The sequence below is a fragment of the Chenopodium album genome, chromosome 7 (genome assembly GCF_948465745.1).
Source record: "Chenopodium album chromosome 7, dcCheAlbu1.1, whole genome shotgun sequence".
Taxonomy (NCBI): Eukaryota; Viridiplantae; Streptophyta; class Magnoliopsida; order Caryophyllales; family Amaranthaceae; genus Chenopodium; species Chenopodium album.
The window spans coordinates 30,329,344-30,347,792 of record NC_137840.1 but is presented as its reverse complement, the minus strand read 5'-3'; positions in this window follow the sequence as shown (position 1 = coordinate 30,347,792).

Genomic DNA, 18,449 nt, shown 5'->3' with positions numbered 1-18,449 from the left:
TTCCGGCTGCCCAGTAGGTCTGCTCGGACCCGCCTGGGAGGCACCCCGCTCCAGAGTCTCTCTGGGCCCGATGCGCTTAACTCTTAGAGAGCCGTCCTCGGCTGTAGAGGTTTCGACCTGAGGATCCTCATCCTCCTCATGGTCTGTAAAGACTTCTGGGTCTTCGCCCAGACGGTTAGGGGGTGGTACAGACTCTTGAACCAACTTCGAGGTACTCTCCCCACAAACGGCGCCAAATGTTTTGGGTGTTTTTGTCCCTCGGGAGAGTTACAACACGAAGACTGATCCGGGAAGAGTTGAACCTGCAAAACCAACGAAGACACCTATTGGGTGGTGCTCCGCCTCCGACGCACAAGTTAGTAACTTGAAACGGGTTAAAGAGAACGGAAATTTAGGTGGGTATCTGCTCGGATTCCAAGCTCAGGTGTTTCTCTGATGTAAGAGAATGCAGTTGTAATCAATGGTAAAAACGTGCCCTCAAAATGAGGGACATCTCCCTATTTATAGGGTCATTGGGAATTGCCCCTAATTAGGTCACTAAACCCTAATCATTGGGGGGCTGCGCCGTATTCCGGCTTTCTTGGGATTTGGGCCTGAAGGCCGCCTTTTCCCTTTTTCCTCTGGAATGACACGTGTCAAACAGAGATTGGTCCATTTTGGACCAATCTGAGGCTGACACGTGTCACCCTCTGATTGGGCCACGTGGCAGGGTAAAAATACCCTAAACAGCTCCGATACCGCTGTTGGGGTTTGGTAAGTCCAACTTACCGCAAAAACAACCCCGACCCAAAGAACCGCTCGCGATTAATAAAACCATAAAGCATAACAAATAAACATAAAAGAATAGAATTGTAATTTACCTTTGACGCGTGCTTCACCCTCAAAGTCGGGCTCTTACTTGAAAGCTTTAGCCCCGCTCACACGAGAGCCTCCAACGGTATCCACCCACCAAGGACGAACACCGACTTTTTAGTTCCGCTACCTTGGAGTTAGCAAGGTCCGACCAAAACCCAAGTCTTAATGGAGTTTAAGAGTTTTTGCCAAAATACAATGCTCTTTCTAACTCCCACTCAAGCAAAGAATTCTTAAGCCATGCTTTGGCTATTTATAAGGAAGGATAGCTTGTGAATTCCAATCATCTTTCAGTGTGGGACTTTTTCACAAAAAGATCCCACATGGAAAGATTGATGAATTCAATCCTTAGTTAAATAAACCAAGGAATAAGTAACAAGTGTCACATGGTTAGGTGAGGACCACTTTCCTACTTGGTCGCCAAGGCATTTCACATGCAATGTGAACTAACAATGTGTCACCCAACCTTGAGCCCTAAGTTGGGTTCGGTTGGGTTATTTTATTTTGGCCCGTTTCCATGACCCATCGCCCCGGGTCCACGGCCCTTGCCATATGTGTCGCCACCATGGCGCGCTGGCCCTTGGCGGATGCCACTAGGCGGCTGCCACATGGCACGTACCTATTGGGCGCGCTTTCCTAGCCTTTCGCGTGGCTAGGATTTTACTTGTTACTTGAAGCATTTTCCTGTCTCGCCAGATCCTAAATTTTGGCTCAACATTTAAGATTCTCTGGCACTCGGTTTTGACGCTCCAAGCTAGAATTTTCGACGTCTAAATATTTAACACTCGAGCGACGAATTAATTTCTTTCGAATTAATTCGTCAAGTCGGTTTGTATATTTGCTAGGGTGTGACCCGAAGGGTTCAGTCAAGATTAAGCTGTAATATTAATTATACATTAATATGACTGATTGGAAGCGGCCTCCACTCAGGCATTCCGATCACTTGACCTTACTGAATTTATTAGCTTTCTAATAATTCTGAACCCGCTAACGGAATAGTACACTTGTTCGAAGGACACCATTCCTTTCAAATTCGGTGTATTTCGGTAAATTTTCGACTTCCATACTCAAGAAAGTTTTTGGAAAATAATTTAAGTTGTTTTCATTGCTTTAATATAATTAAATTTAAAAGTTGATTTAATTATAAAAGCTGAAATTACATTAATAAAATAAAGTAAAAATTACATTATTGATGGAATTTAAATAAAAGCTTAATAAAATAAATTGAATTAAAATTTAAACTAGGCTAATAAATTTGAAGTTAAGCAATGCTTCAATCTTTCTTCTCTTTCTTTTCCCTCTTCCATTTATTATCTGCATCCTCTTCATCATCCATAACTTTAGCTAGTAGGCATCCTTTAGAGGACCTACATTCAATTTTAGAGTAAATAGTTTCTCCCTTAGCTAGGACTCCATGTTTCTTATCCACCCAAACCTTCTTTTCTGAAGTGTCAACTTTTCTTTTATCTTTGCCCTTAGTAGTGTCTTTCTTCCTATGCATCACATGTGTTTTAAATTCAACTTTTTCACCCAAGCGTTCCTTAACAAGAATTACTTTGTCACCTAGACAGTTCTTCACATTGATTCTACTCTGATTTTTCTTCATGTCCTTTGTAGGCTTATTAAGAAGCCAATTCTTCACATCATTGGGCAAGGAATGAGGAACCTTTTGGGAAATAACTTCCCATAAAGGCCTAGCACTCCAATATGTGTCAAACTTATCTACTTCATGTGAAATAGGGAATTCATAGGGACGACGGATATCCCCAGAAGGAATTGTTTGAAGTAGACCGTACTGCCTTTTTACCCTACAGGGATAATAAAAGGTCATCTTGGTTAAGCTCGGAAGACGGCAGAAGGGTTGCTTGTTGACACTAACCATACTCTCAATTTTTCACCATGGGACGACCCACTTGATAGCAAAGTTGCAAGAGGCAAAAATTTTACTCCACTCATGGCGACCCATCTTAGAGAAACGCTTCTTTTGCCTCACAAAGCAATTTGGAGTGTATTTTTCAATGTTGGCAGGAGGACTAATTAATTCTAGTCTTTCCATTAGCCATATCTACAAAAAAAATTCAATGCAAATAATTAATATCACTATATAAAAATATGTTTTTGATTTATGTAATTAAAAATATTATTTTTCTACCTGTAATAAAATTGGAGTGCCCGAAAAGGTGCTTTTGGATTTTTCTTCAATTCATCTAGACTAAGCATAGTCTCTCCAACAATTAATGGCACTTCCAGATTCAATTTTCTCCAAGACAGATAATATGATTGCTTGACCCTCATTATTTCTACCATTAGTGAGAAGATACTTGTTAAGCATGCAAAAGAGAAAAGCCCTTCTTCTATAAACATGAAAAGACTCAGAATAAGGTCTATCAAAGTAGTGGCGTGCAAATTCTTTTAGATTAACTATGCTATCATCTACTATATTATTAGATCTCTGTCTTTTAAATTAAAGAAGCCCTCAAAATCTTTATTATAATACTCATTCACTCTAGGGGATACCGCAAGATATAATGAAGGTAAGCCTAGGATAACACAAAATTCTTCCAGTAAAGGGCTAATTTCAACACAACCTAGTCTAAAGAAATGTGTATCTGTATCCCAATAATCTAAGGCCATATGAATAAAATCTATGTCAAGATCTACCCCCTTGATACCATAAATACCTCCCATGTGAAAAAAGTTGAGTTCTTTCCTCTCTTTAGCAGTTAAGACCGACACCATTCACGAGTAAAATTGCTAAAACTCTTAGTGACCAAAGACATGATTATTTGTTAAGGAGCTAAGACTATAATTAATCTGATCGAATTATACAGAAAATTGGCAGATTAGGGGGCTATTTATGTGCAAAATTGATGCAGCTCGACTCCTGAAAGGATTCGGAGGCAGCGCACTGCAGCGCGAGACGACAAGCTTGTCGACTTGCGACAGAGTCTGTCGCCTAGCGACAGAAGCAGCGCTCGGCGACAGCGTGAAGCGCGTGGCGACAAGTGGCGCGGCGATGCCACCTCATTGTGCTATGCAAACCACGTTTTTCTAACTATGATTCGAATTTGTACAATAACTTTACAGTTTTGCCCTTTGTTAAATTACCCCATACATATTAATTTAATATATGTTCCTCCCTTTTTTTGGGTTTATACAAGCTTAAAAAAATTAGGTTTGTTTTAAGTCCGATTTTTTTTTTCTTTTCGGGGGAGAAAGTCGGATACCCTCCATTAGTAATAAAAATGACGGTAGGCGCAAAATTAATCAGAAATTTTTGGCACACACACATGTGCATATAAAATGAAAAATAAAATACAAAGATAAAACAGTCATAATAGATAATAGTTTGTTTATACAAATATGTCTAATGAATAAGTTAATCGGCAAAGTCCTACAAAAATCAAAATAAAATAAACAGAGGAACAACTACGGTGCCTGTAGGTGTCGTTCGAAGTGCACCGACGTTAAAACATGTGTGAATATGCTTGGCACTCATAGGAAGTGGGAATTGACATAGTACGATTAGGGACAAGGAAAATAGGGAGCCGCCAACAAGATTTTTAAGGAACTTGTAAACCGTTCACGGATTATAAAAGGCAACCACGATAAAGGGACAACGAAGGCAACAACGATTGACCCGTGAAGGTTACACCCCATTCATAATCCATGAGATTACTAACTCTATATGGTTCGGAACCACGAAAGGAGGATCGGGGATGATGGTACGAAGTGAGTCATGGAGTCACATTCGCCCGTATTGGCCTCTACTCGATTCTTATAGTGAAAAGTATTCATGTAATCTCAAAGAAATACTAACAAAATATTCAATTTGCTCCAAACTATTATTATGCTAAATTGGTTGAATATTAATGCAACACATAATTCTAAAATATTAGTGATCACTTGATTAAATAACAATATTAAAAAGGAACCTAAATTGGTCTTCCCAAATTATCTTATTAGGTGTGATTTTCAAATACATATTCCCTTTAAACATGCAATATGGTGATCAATAAGTATAATAAAATTATCATTAATATTGGAAGTAATTTAACAATAAATCCAACAATATAAAATCGTTAGAAAAATAATATAAATAAAAGGAACATAGTTCTTCCTTTGATTCTGTTTGCTTGCAACTATAAAATAATAAACAAGTTAGTAACTTTAAGGAAACAATAATAAAACAATAATTAAATTAAATTAAATTAAATAGAGTTGATTTGGGGCCAAACCTTCAAACAGTTCTACCTTTCACGCCTTGGCTTAAGGACAGAACCACGAATAAAGTATGAACTCCTTGGAGTGCTTGAAGAAGGAATTTTGAAAATAGAAAGGTAAGGCTAGTGTTTAGGCTAGAACATAAAGGAGAGAAAAAATAGAGAATTAATTGATGCCCCGTACATCAGAAATGAGGGAATATTTATAGAAAAAATGTGCTGAGGAAACACAAGGAACCCTAAAAAGATAAAAACCCTAAAAAAATGCACCGCGACACGGTAAAGATCACCGTGACACAGAACATTCCTGTGACATAGTGGACATCTATGTGACGCGGGAAATATTTAGGGTACGGGGAACAAAACGCGTGAAGAGTTTACGCGGAAAGGACACGGAAACCCCCGTGTCACAGCAGGTGCATCGTGTCACGGGGAATTTCACCGTCAGACGGGGAACATTCCCCTGACACAGTGGACTGTTCTGTGACCTGGGAACCTGCAGTCTATTTTTCCGTCTAAATTCATTTTTAACCCTAATTTCGTTCAGCATTTTAAGTGTCTATTGATAATTTCGGGCCATTTCTGATTTATTATTAATTGGGCTAAAAAAATAAATAAATAAAATAAATAAAAGGTTTGGACCAAAATAAATAATAAAGCAATAAAATAAAATAACAAAGGTTTGGGCTAAAATTAAAAAACTATGCTTTGACTAAACATCAAGACTGATCCATGGACTGTTGAAAAATTGAATTTAATTAAATACGATTTTTTAAGCACTCTCGGGATTAAATACTGAACCCGACCAATTGTGGCAGTGAAAGGTTGTTCATCATCGGGTTTGGTTTTGGGGAGACATTTTTAGATGTCTACAGAAGCCCCGACTTTGACTTAGTTTGTAGAAACGTCAGTTTCGAAAACGATAGTCAAAGTAGTCGATAGGGACGGAGAATGATTTAAGATGTTTTGTGGTCCTAAATCACTCTCTATACGCCAATACCTGCATAAAAATGTTAGTTACATATCTTGCACCAGTCTATCGGTGACAAATAAGTTTGGTAGCTTCCTATGCTTGAAGGGAATCCACCGGATGACGTTCGTTGAAATGCTTTCCATGCCTGAGGAAAGCCGACTAATGAATTTGGTAGCTTTCTTAGCTTGAAGAAACCTACCGATGATACTTTCCATGCCTGAGGAAAGTCGATGTATGATTTTGGTGTCATTCTATGCTTGAAGAAATCCTCCGATAATACCTTCCATGCTTGAGGAAAGCCGACTTGGCGGTTTTCTATACTTGAAGAAAAATCCACCAATAACACTTTCCATGCTTGAGGAAAGTCGACTTGGCGGTTTTCAATACTTGAAGAAAATCCAACGATAATGTTTTCCATGCCTGAGGAAAACCGACAACTAATATAATTGCTGAAATTTGTAAGTGCATGATAGTTCGATTATCCCCGAACGTGGGCCGCAAATGATTTACCTTGAAGTCGACTATCCGACTATGTTAGGCGCTTAAAGTGTCGAAAATGCAACCCTAATGCTTGTTAGGGGTAAATCGGTAATTTTGGTACCCATGAAAGACCAATTAAAATTTTCCGCGCTATTCCGCTGAGAAACTAACTGACCAAAAGTTGGGGAAAAATGTTCCAGCTTGGTCAAAGATTCCAGAATATTCGCCAAGAGGTTGGAATGAGCATGCAGGGGCACCGCGTCACGGGAAGAAATCCCGTGACACGATGGGTTGTCCCGTCAGATGGGGGAAATCTCTGTGACACGGGAACCTTTTTATATATATTTTTTTCTTTGCTGAAATCTTGGACGCGCCACGATAATAACACCTTCCCACGCGCATGAATGCCATTACGTGGTAACGGGAATCGTGGCACGGGAATGGGGTAAATTTTTAGTTTTTAAATTCGAGCTCTTGCTTCTCATTTTCGCCATTTTCTTTCTTCTTCTGCTCTTTCTCTTCTCAATTTTTTTTTGTTTTAAATTGCTCGGAGTACCATGCCACGGCGTTGCAGCACCGGAGCATGCCTGGCTTCACCGTGTCACGTTATTAGTCACCGTGACACAGCGGTTCTGCTACTGTTTTTGTTTTTTTTTTATTTTTCTTTTTGCTTCAATTTTGCCGCTACTGCTCGTCGCTGCTGTCTGAGGGTCATCGGTGCTGGCCGGAGCTCCGCCACATCCCAGATTCACCGCAACACGGGCCTTGGACACCATGTCATGGCTTCTGTTTACCGTGTCGCGGCGGTTGTGCTGTTGTCTTCACGGATTTTCTAGCTTTTGGAGCTCAAATCTTCATTAATTAAGCTCTAATTTTTTTCTACTTTCCTCATTTTCAATTCTCCACAAGGATCCATGTAAGTTTCCTTTGATTTTTATCTCAAATCATGTTGTAAATTCCATATTTGGTTAAAACCCTAAAAAATCAAATTGGGGGTTTTATAATTTTGAGCTTTCATGTCAAAATTCTTGCTATGAATTGACTTGTATATGGATGTATGTGTGTTTGTAAGCAATTTGAGACTAAGTTTGTGTGATTTAGTGAAGAATGGAGTAAATCACCATTTTTTGGTACTACTTGTGTGAAATGGTGTTCTTGTTGTTCATGTTGTCCTTTTGCACTTTAAATGATGATATATTGGTTGTAGATTTTGTAAAATATGCCATGATGTGCCAATTTATCGTTCTTGTGCAATTTTGAAACATGTTTTGTTTTGTGTATGTACTACATTGTCAGGGAGAACATAGTATCATGCAATTAGGAGAACGTAGTATTAGTTCATCATGGAGAAAATAAATACTAGAAATTATTCCATTATTTTGCTAATTTTTAGCCTTGAGGTAAAAATTTTGTATATAATAGAAAATTCCACTTAGGGTAACTGTTAAGCCGCTTTTGAATAAATAACTAAATAACTTAGGAAATGATGCTAAGCATTTAGATTTTTATTTTTGTAATAGCATGCCTAGACAACAGGATCGCAATCTTTCCACTCATGGTCGGCGTCAGGCTTTTCGGGAGGACACTCCCACAGTTCTTGAGGGCATGGACGACGATGCCCTAAAGACCGAGCATTGTCCTTCTTCGAGTAGGGGCAGGTGGGTACCACCTCCATGGTCGTCAGATGAGTTGGGTTTTTGCCGTGAGAACCACGTTTCTCACCGTCCACTTGCCGGCATAGTCGATGGCACGCTTCGCCATCATGATCCTGGAGCTAGTTTAGTAGATTTTTATTCGGCGGTCATAGGGTTTTGCAGCCCTTGGGGTTGTGGCCTGACTATTGTTCGCGCGTGGTTGGAGTATTTTTGGGATACTACCAACACTTTTCATTTTTCTTGGGGGGAGATGACAGTGACCCCTCTGGATTTTAGCATGATCAGTGGTCTACGCTGCATCGATCGGGTGGTACAACAGTTGTCTGATCTTTCTTGGGGGGCTGCTGAGGCAGCCGATTTGTTAGGTCTGATCGTTCAGCACATCAAGACTCAGCCAATGTCTCGAGATGGTCCTAGGAGCGGGCCATAAGAGTTGGCTTTTGTTTTGGCCCGTGACTTTGACATGGATGAGACATCACCTGAGCAGCAAGTGCGGATCTTCATTTTGATTCTCATTTTCATGACTCTTTCTCTTGATAGGAGTTCGCGTGCGCTCGTTTGCTACCTTCCATTTTTGGTCAGGATCACTGAGACAAGATCCTTTAGCAGGGCCAGCCTTGGATATGCCGATCTTCTCTTGTCGTTACGTCATGGCTGTAGGTAGCTGAACGACTAGGCCCCTGTCACTGTCTCCGGTTAATGGAGAGTCGTAAAGGGGACGATCTTTCCTCTTCTTGTTTTGTTTTAATCTGTTCAACTCATGTGCTCAAAGATTACTTTTTGTTGCAGCTATGGTTCTACGAGTACTTTCAAGGATTGGCCCCTCGGCGGCGTCGTGGAGCGGTCCATGACTTCCCTATCGCAGCCAACTAGCATGACTGAGGCGAGTCACGAGTGGAGTCTGTCCCCGCGCAATGCGGGCTACTACGCTGAGGCACCTTTTCTATTGACGTAAGATCTTTGTAGCCTGTTATTCTTTACCTTGACGTTATTTTTGGCATCTCATTACAACTTTTTATGATTTTTAGGTTGCTATTGATATCAAGTATCGACTTTAGGATGGGATGACTAATCTTCCTAAGGCCTTGCAGCTTTCGGCGTACCTCACTATTTTTGTTTGTACTGGACTCTTTGTCTAGTATCTTGGGGAGTGTGTTGTTCGTCATAGTGGTGATCATTTAGTGGTGCCCTTGTCATAGTGGTGATCATTTTGTGGTGCCCTTGTCTCCACCGGAGTCGATGCTGGACTCACGCTTGCTTAGGGACTTAATACACAAGGGAGAGCGTTACACTTTTCCTTGGCAGGAGCTTGTGCGTATGGAGAGCGATTATTCGCAGGACTTTCTTCCCTACTTGGCTCCTCCACCCCATCTTCCTGAGGTATGATTTCTTTTGAGAATTTGTTGCTAGTCTCTGTTTAAACCGTTGAATAACCTTATTATTCGATCGTATTATCAGACGACTGTTCGCCGTGTGGGGAAGATTGGGATCCCGCCTCAATCTGTCCGCTACCCGAGGCCGATCGTTATTACTAGGGACCATATTGCTGACACGCTAGAGGGTTTTAGACAATTGCAGGTGTTTTTGCCTAATGTTTTTGAGCCGGTAAGCTTTTTGATACATTATTCATCCCTTTTAATACCGCTTGTTACTGATTTTTTTCTTTGCTTAGTTCTCAGCCTACTTACCTGGAGATGATGGGCTTCATAAAGCTGGTTGATGCTTTGAATACTACATCATCAAGCTTCGGCGTAGCGCGAATTGTCGGGGCAGTTCTGGCGATGTTCTTGAGGTATGTTCTCTTTTTTCGTTTTTACCATTTGTTCTATCTTTCACTATTGACATATTTTGAGTTTATGTCTTTCAGGAGCGATGGAGGTCCCGCTCGCGCTCGAGGCATAGAGGCTCGGACGAGGGGGAGCCTAGTCGTGGCTGACAATCTCCCAAGGTTCATCGGCATTCTCAGTCTCAGCAGGAGCCTCAGCTTTCTCAGCCGTTTCAGGAGGCTCAGTGGCAGCAGCCTCAGTCTTCCCAGCCATTCCATCACTTTCAGGGTCAGTGGCAGCGACATTGATTTTCACAGTCTTCACAATCTTAGTTTAGGCCAGTCCTTACTCTTGTGGATCAGGGTTTATACACAATCACACACAATGAGTCTGGGGCGCTTCCTCCACCGATGCCTGGCTTATTTTCAATTCCAGTGTATGGGACGATGCCTCCACCGACGCTTCCTACCTCTTAGAGTCAGTCTACGCCATTTGCCAGTCGGACGGGTCCTGTTTAAGTTTGAGTGCTACTGGAGTTACAAGGACTAGTAAGGATACTACTCCTCGTACCCGAATGATGGCAGGACTCTTTGGCTCACCGCTCCCGTATTCACAGGCTGGAGATGACACTGATCCTCACTCTTCTAGTTCTACAGATTTTTGACCGAGGGTCTTTATTTGTACTTTAGTTGGTGACACTTAACACAGCTTATGTATCATGACTAATTTTGTACATTATTCACTGTTTATGTATTTATTAGTGTGTATTAGTGTGTGCTTGAGACTCATTGTGTGTGATTGTGTATTTATTAATGACGCGAAAAAAAACACGTAAGTGGAAGGTACCGACCATCCCCAAAAGAAAAAAGAAATAAAAAGGAAAGAAAAAAGGGATAAGTTTTACAACTCCTCCAAAATAAGAAGGAAAAATAAAAACAAGCATGGAAATGGGACAAGGTTTACAACTTCCCCAAAGAAAAAAAAAATAAAATAATAATAATAAACATTAGAATAAATAATAAAATAAAATAAGAAATAAGAATAAAGTAATAAAAAATAATAAAATAAAATAATAAAGATAAAAATAACATACAAAAATAAAAATATTTTTTAAGAATTTTATTAGGAATGAAACTCTAAAAAAACAGAGTTAAAAGATAAACGGTGAAGATTAAACAATAGAAATCCAGATGAACATAGGAAAAAGATAAAAAAAAAAAAAGAAAGAAAACGCGTGGGCACCGCGACACCGCACTGTTCACCATGTCACGACAATAGCTAGCGTGTCGCGGCATAAATTCCCGTGACACGGTGGAAATTCTGTGTCACGATGCACGTATTCTGCAATGGTGTGGTTTACGCGTATAAAAAGTTAGATTCTGAGTATTTCCAAGCGTTTTGTGATGAGTGACATTGATGTCACTCTTAGAAGTATTTTTAGAGTCATTTTCGCGTTTATTTTATCTTATTTTCCCTTTCTTTCTATTGTTTTCTCTTTAATAACATTTCTTGTTTATTTGGTAATTTTGTCGTGTTTTAGTTCTTTTTGTAGTTTTTATTAGAATTAGTTTATTTTCGTATTATATTTGCTTTTGATTTGTTATAATTTGTTCTTTATTTTTCCTTGAAAGTATTCTAATTTACTTTTATTTATTTTAATTAGTTTTGAGTCTATTTTATTTTACTTTCTTTGCTTGTATAGTTTTTGTTTAGTTTTTATTAGGTTTAAGTTTATTTTATTATTTATTTGATTTTATTTAATTGTATAGTTTTATTTAATTTTTATTAGTTTAGTGTTATTTCTCATTTTCTATTTTACTTTACTTATTCCTAATATATTTATTTCATTTTTATTTGTCTTGATTTCTCCTCGGTTTTGTGTGTAGGGTCCCGGGTTTCATGTCAAGTGAGTTCGGAGTTCGGGGACGAGACAAGTGTGTGCACATTTCCCTGCTTCTAGCTGCCAGCTTATCCATCACCCCACCTTCTTATCCTTCACCACAACAAAACACCAATTCCCCTGCTCCATCTCCACCACAATCAGCCACGCACCTGACCACCAGCTCACCACCCGCATCTTCGCCCAACCACTAGCCCACACTGATCAACCACCTACTGCTCACCCTTTGCCAATCCCCAACCTTTCCCCTGCTCCCTCTTCACGCAACAACAACCATTATCACCCACCTTCACCAACAATCAACCACCAAACTGCAACCACTCAATTTCACCTACCCTCACACACCACCGCACCAATTTACAGCCACCACCAGCCTCAAATCACAGTCGCATCTAACCAACAGCAGCAGCGTTGCTCACGCAAACACCACCACAACCCAAACCTCCAAAAACACTTCCCCTGCTTCCTTCACCTCACCAAACCACGACTTCGACCACCGCAGCCACTCAATTTCAACCACCCAATCTCCGCATCCACTACAATTACTCAACCCTTCAATCAAGCACCTTAAATCAGAGCAAATAGAAAATCATTTGGATTCGAGCAAACCGCATAGGAGTTCGGTCAAAGTGCGAGTCAGAAACTTTTGAAGTTTTGTAATTTGAAGAGGTGTGGTTGAACACACCCATGGTTCGACCGAACCAACCCCGTAGTTCGGCCACACCAACCCAGGGTTGGACCGAACCATTTCACGAGCTTCGCACATGATGTTTAATAAGATGGAATGGTTGATATTGAAGGTCGAAGTGAGGATAGCCATTGATGGAATTGATGAATGGTGATGGAGTTCAGAGCAGCCAAGAAGTCGAAGAAGAAAAATAAAAGGGTCTGATGTTTTGGGAAATTTGGGTTTATTATTCTTTTTCTTTTAATTTTATTTCTTTAACTTTCCTTTTCTTATTTCTTTTTCCTTTCTCTTTTCTTATTTTCCTTTTTTTTTTTATAATTAGTTTCTTTCTTTATTTTTTTCCTTTACATTTTATTTTGTTTTCTATTATTTGCTTAGTTTTATTAGCTTTGTATATATACCAAATTTTGAGGTAATTAGATGAAAGAAGGAATAATTAACATTTATACAATTCTCTAATTAATTTTTAGGAGAGCTTCTCTTTCTAGGTTTAGGTTAGGATTAGAGTAGTTTAGAGAGAGAAAGTGAGGGTTTCACCTTTGTTGATCTTGGATTTTGAAGAAGAAGATTGACCATCTTGTTTGTAGACTTTCATCCTAAATCAATGAGAATCTCTAACTCTCTCTCCTCTATTTTATTTTCTTTCTTTTGATTATTATTTTTGTTGTTAATATTGCTTGTTAATCATGTTTATTCTTGATTATTTGTTAATTAATTTTGTTATTAGCATGATTAGTGAGCCCCATTGAGGGGATGGTTGTGGTGTAGTTGGACTTTGAGGATGTTTTAGGGTTTAGAATTGATTTATTTGTGATTAAAGTCTTCATATGCTTGATATTCTTTAATCTTCTTGCAAGTGCACATTGTTGGTTGATTAAAGGTGAATCTTTGCTAACAAGGAATGGAAGTTGACTTAGTTAAGGTTCATTACTATCGATTGTTCTTTGATTGCACCTCCCAATATATGGTTCTAGTGTGGAAACATAGAGGCTATGTTAGGAGAAGCCAATTGACCCCGGAAGGCGGCTAGATTGGATCTTTTACTTCGATATTCATGCATGTTTAGTTCATAATTAATTCAAATTCTATGCCTTTATTTATGTTCAAGTGAATGCTATACCTAAACCATTTCCCTTACTGTTTTATTTCTTGTTTTACCATCTCTAGACTTTAGTTTATTTATCTCTTATCCGGACTAGCTTAATTGTCGATAACATTTGGTGGTGTTTATTCGTTCCTTGTGGTTCGACCCCTATGCTTGCCTTATACTCGTATTAGGTTTGTTTAGGTTGTATAAATATATTTGATCTAGGGATAGAAAGTTGATGACGCGTTTATTCCCTTCTCAAATTTTCCCTTGTCATTTTGCTATAAAATAGGACCGGTATATTCGTGATATGCATAACTACGAAACATAAAATAATTAGAATTTCATATTTCAGTAATAATGTTTCAGTATTTTGATAATACATTGCGCGACTGGTCTTATTCTTTGACCAGTGCTAACAAAACAGAGTTGGAATTGTTTCATGTTAGAGGCTTATTAGCCCTAAGACATGTAGCGATTGAACATGACTTTCTTAGAGCAACATTAGACTATTGGAGTCTAGAAACACATTGTTTTAAATTTGATTACGATGAAATCTTTCCCCTACCGGAGGAATTCGGTGCCATCTTTGGGTTTCCTCCCAGAAATCTTATTGCCATGCCTACCCTACGTGAGTATTATTACCAGGACTTTGAACGCTATCTGAATTTGACAGATCCAGATTTAAATAGAATTGTGTGTGGCAATGAGGCAGACTTAGAAAAACTTGCAAATTTGTATTTCAATCGCCCTGTCTCTAAGTCTTATCATATATACCGTAGAAGGGCTTATATTTTTTGCATGTTTAGCAAGCTTTAATTTGCAAACGGTAGGGTAGGACATGCTTGTCTAGCGTCTGTGCTTGAACATGTTGAATCTGGGAGATCTCATATGCCTATGTGCCGAAGCAAAAGCTGACCGAAAAGCCGTCAGAAATGGCTCTCTAGTATTGTTGCAGGTAAAAACGCGCTCTGAGTAGCCCCCGTGACACAAAATAGGCACCGTGTCACGGTGGATGTCTGCCGTGACACGGTGAAACCTGCCGTGTCACGGTGGATTTCTACATTTTTTTTAATTCTTCTACTATTATTTTTTTCAATTTATTTTTGCAATTCTACCATGCCACGGTGGTAGCTGTCGTGACTTGGTGGAACTCCTCGTGCCACGGTGGACTCTTGATGCTGAATTGGCAAATTTTCTTGATTTTAGCTCCATTTTTTTGTGGCGCAATGCTGAACTGGCGCGTGTACTTGATTGACGGAGGAACGATTTTATTTTTTAAAGTGGTAGGGCCCCCTTGAGGGGTTGCCTACGTATCCTTAAAAAGGAATCAAGCCAAACGTAGCTCTATTGGGTCATGAACCCATGCAACTAGGCATTGAATTTCTTGAGTCAATCCAAGTTGGTCAAATTGTGGAAACCGTTACCGTTCATGTCAACCAATTGTGCCGCTCCGCCAGACAATATGGATTTAACAATGTACGGAGCTGACCAATTTGGTCTGAATTTTCCTATTGGATCCAACACATTTTTGCGAAGTTCCTTAAGCACCAAGTCACCTTCCTTGATGTTTCTAGTCTTGACTTTTTTATTGAAATGTCGTGCCATACGTTGTTTGCAGGTTTGGACATGATGCAAAGCAACCAAGCGTTTTTCGTCAAGTAAGACTAGTTCATCATATCTTGCTCTAATCCAGTCGACTTCATCTAGTTTCCTTTCCAACGTGATTCAGAGAGAAGGGATTTCGAGCTCTATTGGTTGTACAGCTTCAACTCCATATACCAAAGAGAAAGGGGTAGCCCCCGTTGATGTGCGAACAGAGGTTTGATAACCCCAAAGGGCGAAATGTAGCTTACTTGGCCAATCTTTGTAATTTTCGGTCATCTTTTCTATGATAGTTTTCACATTTTTGTTGGCCGATTCGACCACACCATTTGTTTGTGGTATGTAGGGTGATGATTTGTGATGCTTGATATCATATTTCTGTAATAGTTCCGCGCACTCGGCTTGGAAATGCGTTCCATTATCATTGATCATCTCATGAGGTACCCCATAACGGGACATGATATTTTTCTCAATAAATAGAGCTACATGTTTTGTCGTTAACTTAGCATACGAGGCAACTTCGACCCATTTGGTGAAATAGTCGATTGCTACGAGGATGAATTCATGCCCCCCTTGTCCTGGTGGCGTTATCTTTCCATTGATGGCAATACCCCAATTAGAGAAAGGCCATGGAGAAGTATATGTGTAGAGAAGCGAAGGTGGAACGTGCTGTAAAATTGCATAGACTTGACATATCGTACATTTCTTGACGTGTCCGTGACAATCTCTCTCCATGGTAGTCCAATAATAAACTTGTCGTTAAATCTTCTGGACTGACATCTTAGCATTCATATGCGTTCCACATATGCCGGCATGAAGATTTTCCATGGTTTTGTGTGCTTATTTCTTGACTATGCATAGGAGATTTCTCCCTAGTGCAGTCCTCTTGTGGAGTTCTCCCCTGATGAGCACATTCTATGAGGCAAGGAGCCTCAACGCACGGCATGCCCTTTTATCAGTATTAGGAGGGTATTCTCCTTTTTTCACATAGTTAAGGATATCTGTATACCATGGCTCTTCATCTTCTTCTTGTGATTCTTGTTCATCATCAAGTGCGTGAATATAAGCTGGTTCATATCTTCTTTCTATAGTCAATGGCATTCTGATTGTGTATGTTGGAATTTGTACCATTGATGTTGATTTAGCCAGTGCGTCGGAAAACAGATTTTCTTCTCTAGGGAAGTACGTATATTCCACTTCATCTAGTTTCTCCGTGAGAGTTTCCAGATGAGCTTGATACATAGCGAGACTTTCACTTCTCACCTTCCATGTCTTAGAGATCTAGTTAATGATTAGTGATGAATCACCGTAAATTCTGAGCATCGTAATTCCCAAAGCCACAGCTGTTTCTAATCCCAAAATGCATGCCTCGTACTCTACAGTATTGTTGGTGACATCAAAGTCGAGCTTCATGAAAATTGGGATATGCTCTTCATTGGGTGATACGAACAACACTCCTACACCACAGCCTTTTTGGTTTGAAGCTCCGTCAAAGTAGAGCGTCCAACTAACATCTTCGGACATGAGTAAATCTTCGTCATAGAAATCGTATTCATCTTCTTCTTTCTCAACTTCTTCTAGCGAAAAATCTGCTAAGAAGTCAGAAACCGCAGAACCTTTGATGGCCTTTTGTTGTACAAATTTCAAGTCAAACCGAGCAAGGTTGACTATCCACCTTGATAATCTGCCATTGATTGTTAGCTTTTTTGAACAAGTACTTGAGAGGATCCATCTTGGACACGACATGTACTGCATGAGTGAGTATGTAATGTCTTAATTTCTATGCGGCCCACACAAGTGCGAGACACAACTTTTCAAGTGGTGTGTATCATTTCTCATATCCTTGAAGCTTCTTGCTAAAATAATAAATTGCATTCTCCTTGCTTTCAATCTCTTTTGCTAGCATTTCCCCCATCGTTTCTCTTGTGACCGTAAGGTAGAGTTGAAGAGGAAAGTCAGGCATTGCTAGCGCTTGCATGGGTGGGTTTTCTAGGTACTCTTTGATTTTGTCGAAAGCTTTTTGGCAATCATCATCCCATGTGACTGGGAAATTTTTCATAAGCTTCTTGAATATAGGTTCACATATCGCCGTGAGTTTTGATATGAACCTACTTATATATTGCAGCCTTCCAACGAAGCCTCGAATTTCTTTCTCATTCTTGGGTGGTAGCATGGCCATGATCGCTTTGACTTTTGTGGGATCTATTTCAATCCCTCGAGATTTAATCACATATCCAAGTAGTTTGCCTGACGCGACTCCGAATGCGCACTTAGCTAGATTTAATCTCATGTTGTATTTGCGGAGTCTTTCAAAAAACTTGCGAAGTGCAATGATGTGGCCTGGGTGATCTTTTGACTTAACGATCATCGATATGATACCTCCACCTCTTTGTGCATCATCTCATGTAACAATGTTGTGGCTGCTCTTTGGTAGGTGGCACCCGCGTTTTTCAATCCGAATGGCATTACCGTATAGCAATATGTACCCCATTGTGTGATGAATGTGATTTTCTCCATATCTTCCTCGGCCATTAATACTTGATTATATCTGGCGTAGTCGTCCATGAACGATAGGAGTGCATGGTTTGCTGTGTTATCGACTAGAATGTCAATGTGAGGTAGAGGGAACCCAACTTTCTGGCTTGCCTTATTGAGGTCCCTGTAATCAACACACATTCTGACCCTTGCATCCTTCTTCGGAACTGGAACCACATTTGCTATCCACTCTGGATACTTGGATACTTTGATAAAACCTGTAGTCGATTGCCTTTTGATTTCTTCTTTGATTTTGAGGGCCAGATCAAGTTTTATACGGTGCATCTTTTGTTTGACAGGCTTCACACCTTGAATGAGAGGTATTGTATGCTGAGCTATATCCCTGTCAATTCCTTGCATATCTTGGTATGCCAAGCAAATACATCAACAAATTCATTAAGCAAGTTAATTAGCTCTTTGCGTTCGTCTTAACTTAGTGTTTATCAAATTTTTACTTCTTTGATAGTCGTATCATTGGAAATATTAACTGTTTCCGTATCTTAAATAATTGTTGTTTTAGTTTCGTGTTCTTCCATTGCTTTTATTATTTCTTTTTCATTTTTATCAATAGCAAAGCAATATTGATCAGGGTTAGGGGAATGACACGCATCGTAAGCAAAGGTATTCATTTTATTGAATTCATTGGTCATTACATCAAGGAGGGCAAGGTCAGCTGCGACCTCGC